The 20,826-nt window shown below is 29.1% G+C and overlaps 1 pseudogene; it reads left to right on the top strand.

Annotated features, from left to right (window-relative positions):
- The first annotated feature begins 1,133 nt into the window (after nt 1-1,133).
- LOC107890037 (uncharacterized) lies at nt 1,134-9,326 on the top strand (annotated as a pseudogene).
- Nucleotides 9,327-20,826: the final 11,500 nt, after the last annotated feature.

Genomic DNA, 20,826 nt, shown 5'->3' with positions numbered 1-20,826 from the left:
CGGAATCCTATGTCATGACATATGTATCCTAGCTATTCCTAAGGTTCATACGGGGCTTTCGGACGTCATAACTTGGTCGAAACGAATACATGAACATGGTTACCACGCTTATACACATTCGGCAATAGCACATATAAATTCATATATTTCATTTCAGCATATATACTTTACATTTAATTAAAATTAAGTACGTCTATTTGCTTATAAACCTACCTCGGACGATATAAAACGGAACGAGACAACTAGTCGACAACTTTCGTTTTCCCTCGATCCAAATCCGATTTCTTTGGTTCTTGATCTAAACATATTCAAATTAAACTCATTCAAACATATTTTCATTCAATTTAGTCCAAAAACACATAAATGGGCAAATTATCATTTTACTCCTGACACTTTACACTTTTTACAATTTAGTCCCTATTGCACAAAACACAAAATATGCAAAATTTCACTATACCCATGTTAGGCCAAATTTTACCCATGTTCATACAAGTCCATATATTTCATTTATTTCACATTTTAGTCCCTCAAACTATTATTTTTGCAATTTAGTCCTAATTACTCAAAATCATCAAAAACTCCAATACAAAATATGTTAACCCAAAACATATCTTTCATATTTCATCATCAAACAACAAAAATCACAAAGCTTTCAACAATGGCATAACTCAAAATATTCACCAAAATCAAAAATTCAAGCATGGGTTTACTAGTACTCGAAGCAACGATCTCAAAAACGTAAAAATTATCAAAAATCGAGTAAAAATGAACCTTGAATCAAACTTGGAAGGTGGCCGAACCCTTGAAACCTTATTCTTTTCTTTATGTTTTCATATTCGGTCATGAGAAAATAAAATAAGACTTTGGTTTTTTAATTATATTTTATATTATATACATTTTATTACCTAATTTACTTATTTAACATTGGTATTTTAATATAAAACATTTATAATGGTTGTCCAAAACCTTCCATCCTTATAAATTATGGTTTAATTGCAACATAAAACCTCCATATTAAAAGAACAACAACTATTCAGCCCTTTCAGACTTTACCACCTAATTTTCCTTTTACGCGATTAAGTCCTTTTATTTAATGGGACACTCAAACGACAAAATTAAATCACGAAATTTTCACACATGCTAATTCACAAATAATAAACATAGAAAATAATTTTTAAATTTTTTTTACTCGGATTCATGGTCCCGAAACTACCGTTCTGACTAGGGTTTATATCGGGATGTTACAAATTCTTAGCTAATTACTATTATATTTGAACATAAAAACGGACAAATAATAAATTTAAATAATTTATATTTAAATCCATTACTACTACTTGGGACATACTTAATTTTTCTTAAGTACATGTCATTCTATTCAAAATTTTAAAACGTACTCTTTTGTTGCTTGAAGATGTGATGAGATGAAGACTCGTAATCTCAAATACAACTCTTCAAAATTTCTGTACCTAATCTGCACACGGAAACAAACCGTATGCTGAGTATACACCCAATGGTATTATTATAATTCAAATACTTAAGGTAAAAACATTAAATCTTACCACTATTTTACCTTCAATAAATCATTCATGCATTTAAACTTTAAATTTATTCTAATAATATATATCTTAAATAGCTTTTCTTTATTTTAATTTATATATCTTCTTATTATATCAATATCCATTTCATGCATTTCATCAATAACCATTTCATAAAATCATTATTTCATATATTTCATTTCTATATCCTAATTCAATAATTTATTCTATTCCATATCTAAAACTGTAGCACCCCAAACCCGGCCCAGACGTTATGGCCGGATCCGACATGCCACATCGAAGCATTCAAAACATTTTCGATCCAGAAAGAAAACTTACTGAGTGTTTTAAAAGATGATTTCATTATAGGTTAAAGTGAATGGAAGCTGTGCACCAGGTAGGAAACCGGAAAAGAGGAGGTGAGTCCATCGGACTGTTTAAGTACCAAACGCCCTTCGGATCCAATCCTAGACATGCAAACTGCCATTTCCATACCTTAACGTCATGTATATTTCTAGGAAACCGATTTGATTAAGTCATTTTTAAGAAAAGTGATTAATTTTGGAAAATATCTTCATTGCGGAAGCTTTGCTTGTTTTCGTGTTATTTTGAAATCAATTAATGTTTTTGAAAACGCGCCCTAAAGCTATCCAATTTCAACAGTTAAATATAAATATTACCTATCTTAATAAAACATATAAAAACCATCAAAAATAAATAAGCAGCCTTATTACATTTAAAAGCCCAAAACCTCAAACGTAATTAAAAGGATGTCCAGTTCACCAGAAGAAAATCAAACTTTCAGAACGGGTGGCCACTCCGAATTCCCTCACAGCTCCAAGCCCACTATGGTTGGGGATTTCCTGCGTGGATGAAAGTAAAAGGGGTGAGTTTGGGGAAACTCAGTGTGTAAGGAAAACCCATTCAAAGCCCAAGTCAGCTCCAGCCCATTGGGCCTAAGCCCATTTAGGTAACAGTGGTACTGGACCAAAGCCCTTTTCAGATTACAATAAACTGGGCCTTAGCCCCTTATTCAGATAACAGTATGGCCCATAGGCCCATTTCAAAGTACATGCAACATCAATAACATATGCAAGCCCATTTGGGGAGACTACTCAACCCACCAACCACTACACTCCACCCGTACCAGCCCTACACTCCATGTGGGGAATAGCTCAACCCACCCAGCCCAACACTCCACAGTTGCAGCCTTGTTGCTCAGTTAACAGTAAATTGAGGCAAAGCCTCCAGTACGTGGACAAGCCACTTTCAGTACTTCCTCCGTCAATATCCCAATCCCATGCATTAGATAATAACAACATGGCATACAGTAAATAACAACAGTCAAACATGTATTTAAGTCAATTTAACCCTATGGGTATTTCGGTAATTTATCTCCTAGAGGTAAAACTGTAAATTTTCCACTTTTAAAGGTATTTCAGTAAGTTATCTATTTTAGGGTTTTTCATGCATATTCCTACCTTTCACGTACTACAGAATCACGTACCGAGGGTTCTTTGCAAATTGGGCCCGTTGGCCCATCATTCTAATTTTGGCCCATTAAGCCCAAAAATATCGAGGGCACAGAAATCATGCACTTTGCAGTCCAAACATTGCAGCTTACCAAAAACATTAATCGATTTACCTTACGAGCATTCGCACACTCGCAAATCTACAAAATACCAGTTTTCGGCTTTTCGAATTTTCGACTTTTGCCGATCTAGACTAAGAAAGAGGGTGTTAGTTACACACCTGTTTGCGACGATATGCTGACGAGATCCACACACGAACTACTTACAATTTGATTACTAACACGTTAATCTAACTATTCAAATACGAACTACGTATTAACCCCTTACAATATTCGGCCAACCACACCTACAGATCAGAGTAAGCTTATAAGAAATCAATAAGCAACTCATTAACAAATTTTTGTCAATGTTTACCACACAATCATAATTTCACTGCAAGCTGTCTTCCTGAGCAACAGTCACTAAATCATTTATAACTGGAGCTACGAAACTTCAAATCAAGTGTCGTTAGTTTTCCCTGAAAATAGACTCATATATCTTCTATCCATAAAATTTTCAGAATTTTTGGTTTGGCCAATCAATACCATATTTTTCTTAAAGTATCCCATGTTTCACTGTTTGACTAATCTGACCACTTTTCATTATGAATCAAATTTCTCATTGTACAGAATTCAAAATATGTTATTGTTTATTTCATTAGAAACTAGACTCAATAAGCTTTAATTACATAATTTATTCAGATTCTAATTCATCTCCCACAATTTATGGTGATTTTCCAAAGTCACGTTACTGCTGCTATCCCAAGCAGATTTATTACCAAATCACTCTTTCACACCTAACTTGCATGCTTGTTATTTAAACATGTATATCACCAATCAATCATCACATATCTATGATTTTACTTAAGTATAATCTCTATTTCATCATTTTAAAGCACAACATGTTAGCCGATTTTTCCCCTTAGCATCTAAGGCACATGCATGCTCATTTGTTTGGCTCAACTTCACCTATCTTCCATTTTTCATCAAAAGAACATGAAACAACAACCATTTCCTTCATTTTAATTCATGACTAAATGCTCACAACACAACTAAAACCAAAATATGCTTCAAGAGTTAAGGTAGAATCAAGAAGAACTCATGAACATCAAGATAGAAGCAAACTACCATAAACTTACCTTCAATTTTCTTCCCCAAGTGACCGAACATTCAAGAGCTTTCTCCTCTCCTTTCTCTTCTCTAACTTTAGGCTATGATGAACAAAGATGGACAAAACTTTGTTCTTTTCACCCCTTTTTCTTTTAATAAAATTTCATATTTCATCCATTTAATTCTTTAATACAAAAGACATGAAATGCCCATCATGGAACATTTACCTAACCCATTATCATGGAATATTTACCTAATCCATTATCATGGAACATTTACCTAACCCATTATCAATTTGTACCATGAATTATGGATATCAAGTGCTCATATTGTCTACAACAACATGATGGCTGGCCACTTCATGTAAAATGGGAGGTTTGTCATGCAAATCCTCCTATTTTGCACTCCTATTTATTTGGCCACTTCAATTTAGCCTATAGCATTTTCAAACATTTTCACATAGGTCCTATTTCATAATTTCACTCACAAATGACAAAATCAAAGCATGAAATTTTGCCAACATTCACAGAATTCCCGAAAATTGGGGCGTTACAAAAACCTTACAACATTAGTCTTTCAATAATTATTTAAAATCTTTCAATAATTATTTAAACCAACATTTTTCAATAAAAATAATTATAATTAATTCATAGGATTATATTCAACTAACTCATACACTATTTCATTATTTCCAATTCATTCTATTTTCACTTCTTATTTCCATATCTCAATTTCAATTCACATTTCAATTTATAATTTCATTTTCTCATACTTTCAATAGTTCAATCGATCAATTCATTTGATTTTCTCATTTCATTTATTCATCAACTGATTTAAATATCAATAATTCGATATTTTAGCAAATTCATGAACCTTAAGTTTATGCTTCAAATCTCACATTTCAATTCAATTCACAATTCAACTCATAATTTCTTTCTCATATTTTTAATAGTACGATCAATCAAATTTTTTTAATTTTATTATTTCAGTTATTTACCCTATTAACAAACCCGGACCTCGGTGGATACACGGATTCCAACCAAACACACCAGTACGGTACTTAGTGCCTCATCGGCTTTACCGAAGTAAATAATAACAGTACGGTACTCAATACCTCATCGGATTAAACCGATGTAATAGTAGCAGCACGACACACATGGTGCCTCATCAACTCGAAGTCGAAGTAACAGTACAAAACTTATAGTTCCTCATCGACTCAAGGTCGAAGTATCCCTGAACACTTCCAATCCTATGGCATGCCAACTGTATCCAACTTAGCCCGACTAGTTAATAGGGTATTTTAATTCTCAATTCACTTTCATTTCCAATTCAAGATCACTTTTCAATTATAATTTCACATTCAAACCAGTATACAGTTCAATTATACATACACATTCACCATTCAATTCAATTCTCGTTCAATTCAAATTCACTTTTCCACTTTCTAATCAATAAACAATTCAGTACCAATACATATTTTAGATAATCACATATAATCATATTTCGATTCAATTCAAACCACTTTTCAATCAATACACAATTCACATATTCACACATATTCATAAATTAATTCACTTTTATTTAATTCATATTTTTAATTCATTTTCCAATCAAATTCAAATCACTAATTACTTTTCAATCAATATACATTTCAAATACTCGCATATTTTATTCATTCAATTCAATTTGATTCAATTCAAATCACTTTTAATTTCCAATTTGTTCCCATTCAATTTCAATAGCCATAAACACTTTTAAATCAATTTCATTCAAATCAATATCATTATTTCAATTACTTTCCTAAATTTATCTACGATGCATTTTAATTAAAATATAACATTTAATAATAAATAGATTTGAATTATAGTAATACAAACCCGGATTTCATAATTACTCCTCGATAACTTTTTCCTTTCCTTTCGGTGCCGATGCCTCCGGTTCTTTGCTAACTACAAAAATAATAATAATTTACACTATTAATTACAACACTAATTAATAATAATAATTGAAGTTCTATCCAATTTATACCCTAATTCAATTTAATCCTAATTAACTCATTTACTTTTCTAACTCAATTCATACTTTATTTCCATTCAATTTCCTTCCATATTCTACTTAACTATCTAATGTTCATAATAAAACCCTAATTTAAAACTTCTTTCAATTTAATCCCTACAACACAAAACTTATAGCCTAATTTACAATTTAATCCTTTAATCAATTCTAAATTGAAATTCATTCAATTAAACTCCTAATTCATTATTTTATTCAACATGAACTATGTTCAAAAACCTAAGAATTTCCAAAACTTCAACTTGATTTCAACAAAACTTTATTCTAGATATTCTAAAACATAAAAATTAAGTAAAAATAACTTAATTGACTTAACAATTAAAGCTTTAAACCTTCAAACCCTAGTTTTTCCTTTTATTTGTCTTTTGCTCCTTTCCCCTGCTGTATTTCGAAATGTTCTCTGCTTCTTTCTTCTTTCTTTTTCTTTTGTTTTGCTTTTATTTCTTTACTTTATATTATAATAATATAATTTATAATAATTATTTAATTAATAAATATCTTTTACGTATTATTTAAGAAAATATATAAATAAATTACAAGTGTATTAATATGTATTTTACACATGTATATTATCATCACCATACATTTGACATAAATTTATTTATTTACTTATTTATTTTTAAATTATATTATAATATAATAAAAATTTATTTACTTAAATAAAAAGTAATTAAATAAACATATTACAAATATATAAATATTATTATTACATATGTACTATTTTATCACCCTACATTTGTCACCATTTGATTTATTTCCTAATATAATATCTTATTTATAATTAATATAAATTACAATATAACATTATAATTAAATAATATTTAATTACAAAAAATCTAAGATTTTTATGTGTTTGCCGCCTCATTTAATGGAATAGGCTTAATTCCTATTTAGTCCCTCGTATTTTCTTTTAATCTATAATTAGACTTTCACACATTATTCAATTTAGTCGTTTTTCCTGATTTCTCTTAATTAATTTAAATTCACTTAATTAAAACCTAATTAAACACACCACTAGACTCATAAATATTTCTAATAATTATTTACGAACCCGTTTCACTAAAACAGAGGCCCGATATTGCACTTTTTCGATGCCCGTGAATTTTGGGTCATTAGATTTACGCTAGGGTTGTGTTAAATATGTCGGTAGTATGATTTAGGGTTTAAGCCAAAACATAAAGTTGTACGTACATTTTCTGCTCCGGTGAAGCGAGGATCGAAGCCCAGCAAAGAGGAAGAGGAGAAGCAGAATTATTATGTGAATATGGGTTACGCTATTCGGACCTTGAGAGAGGAGTTCCCGGACATCTTCTACAGATAGCTCAATTTTGATATTTACAGGTTCAAATTCAATTTTCTCGCATTTGATTTCTTTGAGATGGAGTAAATAATTGAGAATTATGTAAAATAAATTTGATTTTTCAAAGTTTCCCTTGTTCATCTATTGATTTTGGATTCTCATCGTTAAATTCAAAAAAAAAAAAAAGGAGAGAAAGGTGATGACATTTGTTTGCATAACGCGTACTAATTCATTCCAAGCTTATGTTTTTAATGTAATTAGATGTTTTTGAATGTTGGTCTTTTGTTTGAATGTTGATTGTTTGTGTGTGTGTAAGGAAGAAAGTATTGGCTCTTAGCTTAGAACATAGAGAACTCTGTTAATAGTATCCATGTTTGATTGGTTTTACAAATTGATGGATGGAAAAGGTGGTTTTGTTAAGGGCAAGGTGTGTACTCTAGCGTTCGAACCCTTGTATTGACTAAGGCACAAAGCACTAAAGTGATTTTGCTCGAATGAAATAAGGTGCAACATGCATGTGTGTGCATTTTTGTATATCTATTAGTCTTGATGAGTACTTGCTTGTGTGTATAATAAGCTTAAGATTTATACTTCTGATAATAAACTCTGAAAGTTGGTTGAACTTGTTTAGTGAACAAACTAAATTTTCTTTTAATTTTGTTGGCCGGTGTGCATGATTTCTTTTGGTCCTATGCCTGTCGTTGTATACTTAAATATTGAGAGGATCCCTTTTCAAAATGGTTTTTCTTTTTTATGTGTGTGTTGCCTTACAAAAGTGCATGCCTAGGGGTGCCGAGCTTGTGCCTACTGAATACGTCTGGCCTGAAAGGGTTTCAAGTGTTTTTGTTTGATGCTAAGGCACAATGCCTAGAAGCTTGTCTTAACAATACTGGATAAAGTTATGCCTTATGTGCATAAATAGCATATGCTACTAGGTTGATGCATGCTGCTGCCTTCCTCGTGTAAATAGATTATGGGCTTTTCTATGTGACACCTCTATAAATGCAGGAGGATTAATTTTCTCATATATTGTCATCTTTATACTCCACATTCTGACAAAGTTACTTCTCCTCTATTTAGGGATGACATTGTATTCAAAGATCCTCTCAATACTTTCATTGGAATCGACAATTATAAGTCAATCTTCCGGGCACTGCGATTCCATGGTAGGATATTTTTCAAAGCTCTCTGGATCGACATTGTCAGTGTATGGCAGCCAATGGAGAATGTCGTAATGGTTCGCTAGACCATCCATGGCATTCCATGAGTCCTATGAGAGAGTCGTGGTCGATTCAATGGCACTTCTGAATACAAACTCGACAAAAAGGGTAAAATATATGAGCACTAAATTGACAACATCGCACTGAATTCACCCCCTAAGTTTTAAGTGCTTGCTGTGGAAGATCTAATCCGATTTGTAGGTTTCCCATCAACCCCAAGGCCAACTTACTTCGAGATTTCATCAGCTTCACCTCTAGAAAAAACATAATAAAACCACCTTAAGTTCTTTATAAATCTTGGTAAATAATGTGTTTCATGGTTTGTTGAGCTATATATAGCATGAAATGGGTGTTATTAATGTGTAAAAAACTTAGTTTAGATCACAAAGCTAGCACTTAGTATTTGCTTGGGTTGTGTTCTTGTAATGACCCAAAATTCAGGGGCATCGGAAAAGTACATTAACAGGCCTCAGTCTTAGTAAATCGAGTTCAAAATAATTACTAGAAATATTTATGAGTTTAGCGATGTGTTTAATTAGGTTTAAATTAGGTGAATTTAGCTTAATTAAGAGTAATTAGGAAAAATGACTAAATTGAATAAAGGATGAAAGTTAAATTGTAGATTAAAAGAAAATGAAGAGGACCAAAATGGCAATTATGCCATTTGTCCTAAGTGAGGCGGCATAAACATAGAAATCTAAGATTTTTATGTGTTAAAATATATATTAAATTATTATTATTAAAAGTAAAGTAAATAAAAAGGAAATAAAGGAAAGAAACAAAAGAATAAAAAAGAAGGAAGGAAACAGAATAGCAGGAAACGAAACAGAGAAGAAACAGGGGAGAAAGAAAGAAAGAAAAGAAAAAGGGAAAATAGGGTTTTAAAGGTTCCAAGTTAATTTGGTAAGTCAATTTAGCCCCTTTTCTTATGATTTTTGAGTTTTTGGAATCCTAGAGATAAATAGTACTTGTTTTAAGTAGAAATTTTGAAAGTCATTAGATTTCTAATTTTGGTTCATGTTGAATAAAATGATGGAATTAGGGGTTTATTTGATAGAAATTTTGATTGGAATTGAATAAAGGATTGAATCGTAAACTAAGCTATAAGTTTTGAGTTTTAGGGATTAAATGGAAATAAATTCGAAATTTTGAAAATATGCTGGAAATTTAATAGTTAAGTATGAGTTTGGACAAAATTTGAATAGAAATAAAGTATGAATTAAGATAGAAAAGTAAGTGAATTTAGTTAGGATTAAATTGAAATTAAAGTAAATCAACATTTTGTACTAAGACTATTTTGGACAGCAGCAGTAGTCTAAGTTTGAAAAATCACCAAAAACTGTAGAAATTAAATTATAGGATGAATAAAATATGGAATTAAATCTTATTGAGTCTAGTTTCTTATAGAAGAAACAATATAAGCAATTGAATTGTAAATTAAGAGATATAATGAATTTTTTGAGACAAGGTCAGAATAAGTTCGGGTTCCCCTGTTCTGACTTTGGAAAATCACAAAAAATTGAAGAAAAATAATTAGAGGCTTAAAGTTATATGTTTAGAATCCTTAATGAGTCTATTTTCAGGAGAAATCAACGGAAATATTATCCGAGTTCTGTACTGTGATATAATTAATTTTTAGTGAAGAATGGTCGGAACTATTTGACAGCAGAACAGGGGCAACTTTAAAGAATAAACTGTACTTATTGGCTTAACCAAAAATTCTAAAAATTTTATGGTAAGAAGATATGTGAGTCTAGTTTCAGGAAAAATTAGTGGATCTTAATTTGGAGTTTCCTAGCTCAAGATATAAATGATTTAGTAACAATGACTCAACTAGACAGCTTTGAATGGACATATAAGTAAATAGTGGAATTATGTGTATAAAAATGGTTAAATTTGCATGTTTAGGCTCATGGATTAAATTGAATTGTGTTATATTGATGATTATAAATTATTATTATTTTTGTAGTTAACAAAGAACCCAAGACATCGGCGCACAAAGGAAAGGAGAAAGCTATCGAGGGTTAAAACGAGAAATTCACGGTTTGTATTACTATAATTCAAATTAGTTTTTATTAAATGTTTTATATCAATTCTATATTTAATAAGTGAATTATAAGGTAAGTATTGATATTTGAGTTGAATGAGAATTGAATTGAATGGTGAATGTGTATGTATAATTGAATTGTAAATTGATTTGAATGTGAAAATTTTAATTGAAAAGTAATCTTAGAATGGAAATGAAAGTGAATTGAGAATTAAAATACCCTATTAACTAGTCGGGCTAAGTCGGATATAATTGGCATGCCATAGGATCTGGAAGTGTACGGGAATTTGCCGGCTTTACTGATCAGGCACTTTATGTGTCGTATTTCAGGCACCTCGTGTGTCGTATCAGGCACCTCGTGTGTCGTTTTAGGCACTTTATGTGTCGTATACTGATCAGGTACTATGTACCGTTTTAGGCACAATGTGCCATACTGGTGTGTTGGGTTGGAATCCGTGTATCCGTCAAAGTCCGGATTTGTTAATAGGGTGAATATCTAAAATGAGAAATTTAAAATAAATTGATTGATTATATTATTGAAATATTGAAAGAAACGAAAAAGTTGATTAGTGGATTGAAATTGAGATTGAAAATGAAAGGCATGAACTTAATGTTCATGTAGTGATTGAAATTGTTACATGTAATATGAGATGGAAACTGAAGAATAGATAAAAATTGTATCGTTATTATTAATTATTGAAAGTTTAAGAATGAATTGATATTTGTGAAATTAGATAGTTACATGTTTGGTAATTAAAATTCTTTATTGCTATTATAATTTGAATTATGATAATACCACTGAGTACGGAATACTCAGCGTGTGGTTGTTTCCGTGCGCAGGTTAATAGGAGTCTAGTACCCCGGTCCAGCATCTGAACGATCCCGGCTCCAGCAAATTTTGGGTGATGTTTTCTTTCTTAATTGAAAGTGGCATGTACTAGGTGTTGTATAAGTTATACAGATATACTTGTAAAGTTGGTTATAAGAATGGTATACCATATTTTGTTATTCGTTTGATAAAATAGTAAATATTATATTATATAATTTGGTATAAGTTGGAATGAAAAATGAATGAAGTTATTAGTTAATTTGGATTAATATTATGAATGTTTAGTTATTAAATGACTATGTTAATGAATTGGTTATGATTTAGATATATTTAGGTTTAAATTGTTTTTGATTGTGCCATTGGTTTTGGATTAGTTGGTTTTTGGTTTGAATTTGCAGGGGGTTTTATGTAAAAATTAAGAAGAAATGCTGTCGAAATTTTGTAAAAATAAAAAATAAAAAAAAAATCTCTGAATACTCGAACAAGTCCCGTTCCATTCCACTTTAATACTTGTGTTGGGCTTCGAAAGTCTATTATAGGGACATAATTCTTCAATTATATTATGAATGTTATAATAATTGTAAAATATCCATAAGTTGTCTGATATATCCGGTAATGCTTTGTAGCCCTGTTTCGGCGACGGTTTGGGGTTAGGGGGTGTTACAGTTCTCATATTATGATATCAAACAAGTTGTATAGTTTTGTAAAAATACAAGTATATTAAAGTTTGATGTAAAATAGAATTATTAGCTTTGTTCAACTAAGCTCTTGTAAGTGTTTTTTTTTAAGTGATTTTAAAAAAAAAAATTGCTTGCATTTGCTGGGATTCTAACTTGGGTCTTTTGCTTGGAAGGCAATTATAAAAATAAATGAGTATTTTTGTAATTTTTTTCCCTTTTCCTTGTGCAAGTGCCTGGTGTAACATGGTTATATTTATGTATGTATATGCACATGTAAAAAGTTTGTGAATTCAGTCATAATGTTGTAGTTTGGTTTACACATTTTGGTTAGTGAATTTAGCTAAACAATTAAAGAAAAAGAAAAAGTCAAATATATGTTTTAAAATAGCTTTTTTAAAAGTAGTTTTTTTGAAATATTTTCAAGAAAGTGAATTTAGCTAAACAATTGAAAGACAAGAAAAATTCAAATGTATGTTTGTTTTATTTAAAATAGCTTTTTTAAAATATTTTCAAGGAATCTAGCAAACAATAGAAAATATTTTACACAGATTCAACTAAATACCAGAAAAGTAAATCATTTTCTAGAAATTATTTTCCAGAAATTATTTTACTGGCAAACAAACTGCGCCTTAGATTCTTAGGTTTTTCCTTTTCTAGTATAGACTTTGTTTTCTATTTTCTTTATTTTGTTGTATTTTTCTTCTTTAGTTCAAAAATATACAAATGATCTATATATTATTTTGAGTTTTTATTCCAAGTATTTAATAGATTTAAACTTTTTAGTTAACAAAAGTTGCAAAATATTAAATTGGATTGTGGATTTGTGGAATATTCTTACTTGTCATCATTTCCATCAAGGGCCTCTTTAAGATTCACTAAGCATTTTTTAATCATTACCTCTTTTGTGGTTATTTGATGATCCATTTGAGCATAAAATTGGTTGGGATTTGTGCTTTGATGTTGGGTAAGAACTAAACTTCATAGTTATTGATTGATCGGAATGTTGCATGATTAATTTTATGTTTAGAGACTAAATCATAAAAAATAGATTAAATCGAATAAACTTCAAAACCTAGAATTGACAACTCTAAGGAAACATTTAGATAGGTGAGACTAAGAGGAGATCCTATTGTGAATAAATTCGACTTTCTAATTTTAGTCTAGTGAGGTCAAGAGATAAATTGGACTAAATCGTCTAATTCGGTAAAATGGTGACCGGAGGTAAAATTGGACCAATTAGGATTTTAAACAATTTAGATCTTTAATCTAAGAGCTAACTAGCAAAATGTACATCAATCAACCACTTTATTTCATCGAATTAATACTTTTTTAAATTTGGTTTTTATGCAATTTAGTCATTTTAGGTATAATTAGCTTAATCAACTTCATGCTATGGATTGTCATAATATACCACTTAGTCATTAGTTAGATAAACTTCCTAATTGCATGCTTAATCATTGTCCATTCATTATATCACCCAATCTCTATTGGGTTCGATCCTTGGAATACTTCTTGTTTCGTTGTAATACACAAATATTACAATTGGTCTATCACACTTGCAATAAAAGCCTATTTTCATTTCTTGATATTTTGTGCTAATTCTCTACTTGATGTACAAACAATGCTGAGGCACGATCACCTTTCGCATAAAACCATGCTTTATTAATTTGTATAAACCATTACATATATACATCAAAAGCTCGAAAATTACCATCCTAAATAATATCCCTATAGATGGAATGTTGAGTTCATTGTTCCTAAAGCACAACTCAATTTGCATGTTTCGTCTTCGAATGCTTATCATGTCTCCTTAAATCTATCCTACAATGTATTGTTTGTCACCTAGTCAATGTGCTACCACTCTACACTATAGAAAGAAATTATGGGCATTGCACTTTAAATAATGCTTTGTGCTTGTAAGTTGTCATAAATAGAACAAGAGTATGACATCCACAAATACTATAAGCATTTATAATAAATACAATTATATCCATATTTATAGAAATAGTCGCTATGGAATTTGAATATGAATATAACATCAACAAACATACCTCTCTACCGGCTTGATGATCAATTTCTTGTTGCATCCAAGTAGGTCTTTAGCCCTAAATATTTTCAAATATTGAATGTAATTAAAAATTATAAATATATGGTTGTTAATAAATTTTAAGATATTAAGTAAGATTATATTTTTACAAAATTATAAGTATATAGTCATTAATTCATTTAAAGATATGATGTACTATTATATTTTTACCTTCGAATAAGATGAATGTGCACTAAACCACGACATTTGTATCCATTTCCAAATTTGCATAAGCATATAACAATCATTTATTTCATCGATATGATGCCAAGTCGCTCTACAAAACGCTCTATACAAATATGTCAGAGTTGTTGACATCAAACTAAATGTTGCAAAGACTACAATAGAGGAAGATACATGAAATGGACCTTATTCCCTAACTTGTCTAGCAACAACATTCCTCCTACTATCCAAAGACCCAAGCTCTGGCATATCAATCCATTTCATCCACGGTTGCATGTGTTGGGAGGAGGAACGAAAAGTCACTTCAACTATGTGCATTTCACCCGATTCCCATCTAATTTCGTACCATACATAGATTATGCAATGCCTAACAACTAATAACACACGTACTCTACATTGATACCACTAGCTCTTGTTACAACATGCCCATCAATTGGAAAGTCAATTATTAAAGTAACATCTTCCAGTGTCATAGTTACGTCCCTGCATAAAAAATGGAAAGTATTTATCTTCGACCTCCATCTTTCCGGCAAGGCGAAAAGAAGTTTCCATATCATTTCAAACGTTTTTCTATATTGCATTTAATCTAGCACTCTTCAAGTGTTCTTGGATGCATCCATTCCAGCTTCGAGAAGTTTACATTATGTCAAGCATAAACAATTTGATCTACTTGTTCAAAATGTTACAAAAATAATATTTAATTTCATAAAATTTAAAAAATAATTCATGATAACAAAATTAAAAAATTGAGTAGGAAATTTTACCACATTGGCAGCATGGTGAGCTAGATGTTGTTCAAACCTTAAAGTGCTCACTTGTTCTCGAAAAATAAGTAGAAAATGACAGTTCTTTATTTTAATTTTTTTTTTGGCAAAATGGCGTTTGAGAATTCATTTTCATTGAGAATAGAAAAGGAAAAGATGATTTATTTATAGATGAGGATCTCAACACCAATAGGCCTCGAGTTCTTAACCTTAAACGTATTAGTTGATCTAACAAACAAATAAATACTCTAAATCAAAATTGGCTAGTTTGAATAATCGAATTTGACACTCAACATCCTATAAAATACTTTATTTTGAAAAATAACATTTTATAATATTTATGTTTGATATATAAATAGTTGAATACTTGACCTGATATTCAGTTACCCTACTTACTATGAACAATGTTTAATTTTAGTTAACATGTGTCATATATATAAAGACCATTGACTATATTATAAAACAGAAGATCATGATGATAATTGAAATTGACAAAATCAACGAATTGAAATAGAGAAATTCAACGAAGAATCTTCCAAAATATCATCATCTTTGACGTGTTAAATTAAATAATTGAATATGTATGTGGCCAATAGTCTTGGGAAATGAAATTAATTTCAAGCAAATCAATCATAATCAAGCTTTTTTTCTTCTTCAAAATAATCATAATCAAGTTTTTATATTACACTTGCTATCCCCTCCCCGAGTTAGTCAGAGAGAAATAATATAAAACAAAACTTATAAAAGCTTAAACTCCAACTTTAAAAAATGAATCTATACCTTTTCTAGTCATAGCCATGAGCTAAGCGTGTATGTGATGAAGCTAATTATGTTGAAATGCTAATTAATTTACGCTTAATCATAAATTTTGTGTAAATGATTTTAATTGTATATTTGAGTTTTTTTTGTCGTTAACCTTTATTTTTTTTTCAATTTATTTTTTTAACAGATTTGATGAAAGTTAACACAGGATGATGTAAAATTTCATATGTAGAATATTTTTAATGAGATGTAATCTATTATTTAAGTAGCCCAATAAAATAATTATATATGGGAAATAATAAAATAAATAAATAATTCATGAAGTTAAAAAAATAACTCTTAATTTAAAGAAAATATACGTAATTATCTAAAAAAAATATTTCAAAATGAATGCACATGTTTAATAATTTCGGTATAGATTACATCTTATTAAAAATATTCCACATATGAAATTCCATATCATTCCGTTAACTTTTAACGGTACTTTCATCAATTTGTTAAAAAAAACAATTTGAAAAAAAAATAAAGGTTTATGGCTAAAAAAAGCTCAAAAATACAATTATGGCCATTTTGATAAAACTTATAAATACCAGTGGCAAAATTTGTCATTAAGCCATTAATTTACATAATTTAAATTATTTTTGACCGTAAATCCAATATTCAAATTTCACAATCACCTTCGCTACTTGAAAAAAAAAACTTTGCCTTAGAAATTCAAGGTTTTTTTCAAATTGACATTAAATAATCACCTATTTTCTATAGCTCATGTTGTTATCTGTAATTTCACAGTCGATATCATCCTTCATCATCCCGTAATAATTGTTCGGTCTATAAAAATTGATATTTTCGATATTGTATTTGCCATCATCGGTATGTGTTTTTTTTCAAATACAATTTAAAAATACAAGTATTCCGTGATTATAATAATAATAATATTTTAATAGGTGTCAGCCATCACGTTGCTAACACCGGTTCAAATTTTAAAAAAGAAAATTTTTCGGTGCTTTTTTTATGTCAGCGTTCTCATTACTGACACCTATTAAAATATTATTATTATAATCATGGAATACCCATATTTTTAAATTGTATTTGAAAAATACATACTGATGCCACAGGCACAGTGTCGACACCAAAAAACCATTTTTTTATAGACTAGACAATCATTACAGGGTATGGAAGGTGGTGTTAGCGATGAGATTGCCGGCAACAACCTGAACTGTAAAAAACAAGTCATTTTCATACAATATTTTGAATCTAAATCGTTTTCATAAATAATCAATTTATTTAGGTCAATTTTGAAAAAAAAAAACAGAATTGAAGTATTCAAACTCAACTATTCCCATGGAACTTCAGACCCAAAATTGAAAAGAAAATACATATTACATTTTATTGATATATTCTCAAACATGTCCTTCCCATTTCCATTCCTTCCATACACACTATTCAATACAAAAGAAAAAGACACATAGGGATGCATTAGTCATTTTCTAAAGCACCTTTGTCTTTAATGAAAATTAATATTTCTAAAATTGGATTATTATTTTTTCAAAATCAATAGTCTTCGTTCATTCAATAGAAGACTTATGATTATCAAAAAATAGTGAATAAATCCAACCTTTACATCCACATAAAATTAATTTGAATTAAATTAACTTTTTAATTTTGAATTATTTTAACTTGAATTATTATTTAATTAATAAAAAATTATGTGATTTAAAAATTATCATGAAAACATTATTACAAAATAAATTTACATATTAACTAAAAATATCATTAATTGAATACGATGATAAGTCACAATGCATTCATAATGAGATATACAAATTCGGAAATTAAATGATAAAAGAAATTAACTAAAAATGTTAATTAATGGGAAAGAAAGTTCCTGAGAGTTTTGGTATATTCTTTTTAAATAAGTAGTGTCCTTTTTTTGGATTAATATCAAGTCTTAAAAGCAAAAATTGCCCCACAAATTTTGGGCAAAGAAAACAATAATGGTCCAATTTCTCTTTCATTTTGATTGTTGTATTGTGGCTTTACAAAGCTTTTATGACTCATAAATCATAATCTTATAACATTGCTATCCTTCAAAATAAATTTGTCCTCTAGTTTCTTTATTTCTTTTCACAACCCCTTTTTTTTTTAAATTTATACAAGCTTTTAAAGCTATCTCAACTATAGGAAAGGTTGGTATACATTTGAATTATTATTGTTTTAGCTTAGTATAAAGTTCCTTTATGGACTATTATTTTTTACAACCCAAACCCTTGAATGAAATTAGTTTGGAAGCATATCGATTCTTTTTTATATAATGTTTAGAAGTACTTATAATCCTTCTCCAACTCATAAATAGGAGGATAATGTGCTCCAGTGCATTCGAACCTATATCTTCCTGCATTGGCAACAATGCTCATGTCGTACAATATTGTTTAATGTTAAAGAGGAAGGCAAAACAATATTAGAGGATTTTCTTATTAAAATATTGTAAAAAAAAATTATTTCGGAACTTATTTTGTAATATGCATTTTTTGGGAGGCATATCTCAACAACTATTGTGAGATTTAAATTCCTTACTGAATTTGTTATCGTAGAGAAGCACTGATGATGTTGAGGTCCTTTTTTATAAATACTTCCATTTTTTTTATTTCACTGAAAGTTCTCTAAGAAAATCTTAAAACTCCCCGCCTAGTAAATTTTTTTTTTTAATTTTCTATTCTTTTACACAAGAGAAGGGTCATCTCTTACCGTACCATAAACATAGTAAAAATACTCACTTGATTTTTAAAAATTTTATTGTTAATAGATTTTGTTATAATTATATTTTATTATTATGAAACTTTTTTTTTAATATTTTGTTAAATTAAATACACTAACCTCGACACCGCTTGACAAGCTTAGTATACATTTCAACAAGACATGGATACTTGTAAGTATTGAGGTATATATCAATTTATTCTCTAAATATTCTTGAACCCTTAACCATTTCCCTGTAATTCAAAATTAGAACTTTTCGAGCCTTAAACCCCAACCCATTTCCCTTTGCACTTAACACTAAATTAAAGCATCCGACTTCTTTTTGGCTAGAATTTGAGTCGAAGATTTCGACCTAATCAAAGGAAACTCTGACTTCCTTTACTCTAATACTTTTCATGACAATGAAATTCTGCAATTATTGATGTATTGTTCAATCATGAAGAAATTTGTTAAACTAACCACAATTAGGGTACATCTTAACTTTTAATTCCTATTTAAAGGCTAAAGTACTTCTTTGTACTCAATTGATGCTCCGACATTTGATGAAGTCGGTTTCCACTAAAGGCAGTTTGATTATACCATTTAATTTAGTGATTAATTGTATAATTTACTCTAAATTATACTATTTTAAATAAATTTTATGAATTTTTTGTACGTAATAATGTAATTTAACCTGATTTTTTCTTTTACACATTTAAATCAAGGGCAAAGTCAGAACAAATTTTTAGGGGCTAAATGAAATTTTAATTTTTTATAGTCTATATATTTATAATTTTTAAAGGATTAAATTTTATTTTTATAATTTTAGAGGAGCAAAGTGTAATTTTACTTTTACTTATTTAATATTTTTAAAAAAAATTTAAGAGTCTAAATAATAATTTAAACATGAAGTTGATAAAACAAAAGTTTAAATGTCATGGACCTCCATACTCATAAGAAAATTATTTTTATAATATTTTAATAAAAAGAATGAATTATATGAAACTGTGATTTTACGCTATCTCTATTCATTTCCAATAAGAGAATGACAAATCAGATTTTTTCTCCTGATTTTGAACTTTTTACTCCTGAAAAAATTTAAATCCAACTAAAAATACTAAAGATAAAAAAAATTGAATTTGTCATTCTCCTATTAAAAAAAGAAATAAAGATAATGTGAAATCACAGTTTCATATAATCATTCCTATTTTAATAAAATACATCATAACAATATTTTGATAATACATTTTATTAACGAATAAATATTAAATATAACTTTAGTTTCATATTTTAAATTCACCTAATAAACAAAATCCACAGCATTTCTTTAATCAACTTGCTACAAATGCAAGCAGTCAAGCACGCCATAAGTTACCTTTTCACTATAGAATGCATATACTTTTTTTGGGGGGCATAATCACAAATTAAGTTTTTTATTTTACATTTTTATCAATTTAGTTTTATTTTTTAATTAAATATAGCCTTCAATTTTTTAAAACGAGTTGATTTGATCATTAATTTTTCAAAATGGATTGAATTATTTTTTTAATGAAAATATAGACTAAAACATTACATTTTTAAACATGACAATCCATACAGTAATTTACGTATACTTCATACTAAAAATTTGAATATTTTTATAATTTTTAAACTATTTGTTGATCAACATCATCAAAAATTATTATTTAGTTAGTATTACATTAAAAAAGTTATTTGACTCTTTTTGAAATATTCATGTTTAAAGAGTGTAAAAAGTCCTCAAAATTTTTTAAACAAAGCAATTAAACCACTACTTATTTTTATACTCTACTAGGCACTTAAACTGTCAAAATACATCAAAAAGGTCCTCAAACTTTTTCAAAAAAGCAACTAAACCCCTGCTCTTTTTTCTTCTTTTTTTTTCACTCAATTGCCAAAATTTATTAAAAAGGCCC

Source organism: Gossypium hirsutum, chromosome A09 (assembly GCF_007990345.1).
Source record: "Gossypium hirsutum isolate 1008001.06 chromosome A09, Gossypium_hirsutum_v2.1, whole genome shotgun sequence".
In the NCBI taxonomy this organism is placed as follows: Eukaryota; Viridiplantae; Streptophyta; class Magnoliopsida; order Malvales; family Malvaceae; genus Gossypium; species Gossypium hirsutum.
The sequence above is the reverse complement of the archived record's forward strand: the minus strand, read 5'-3'. Positions and strand labels throughout refer to the sequence as shown.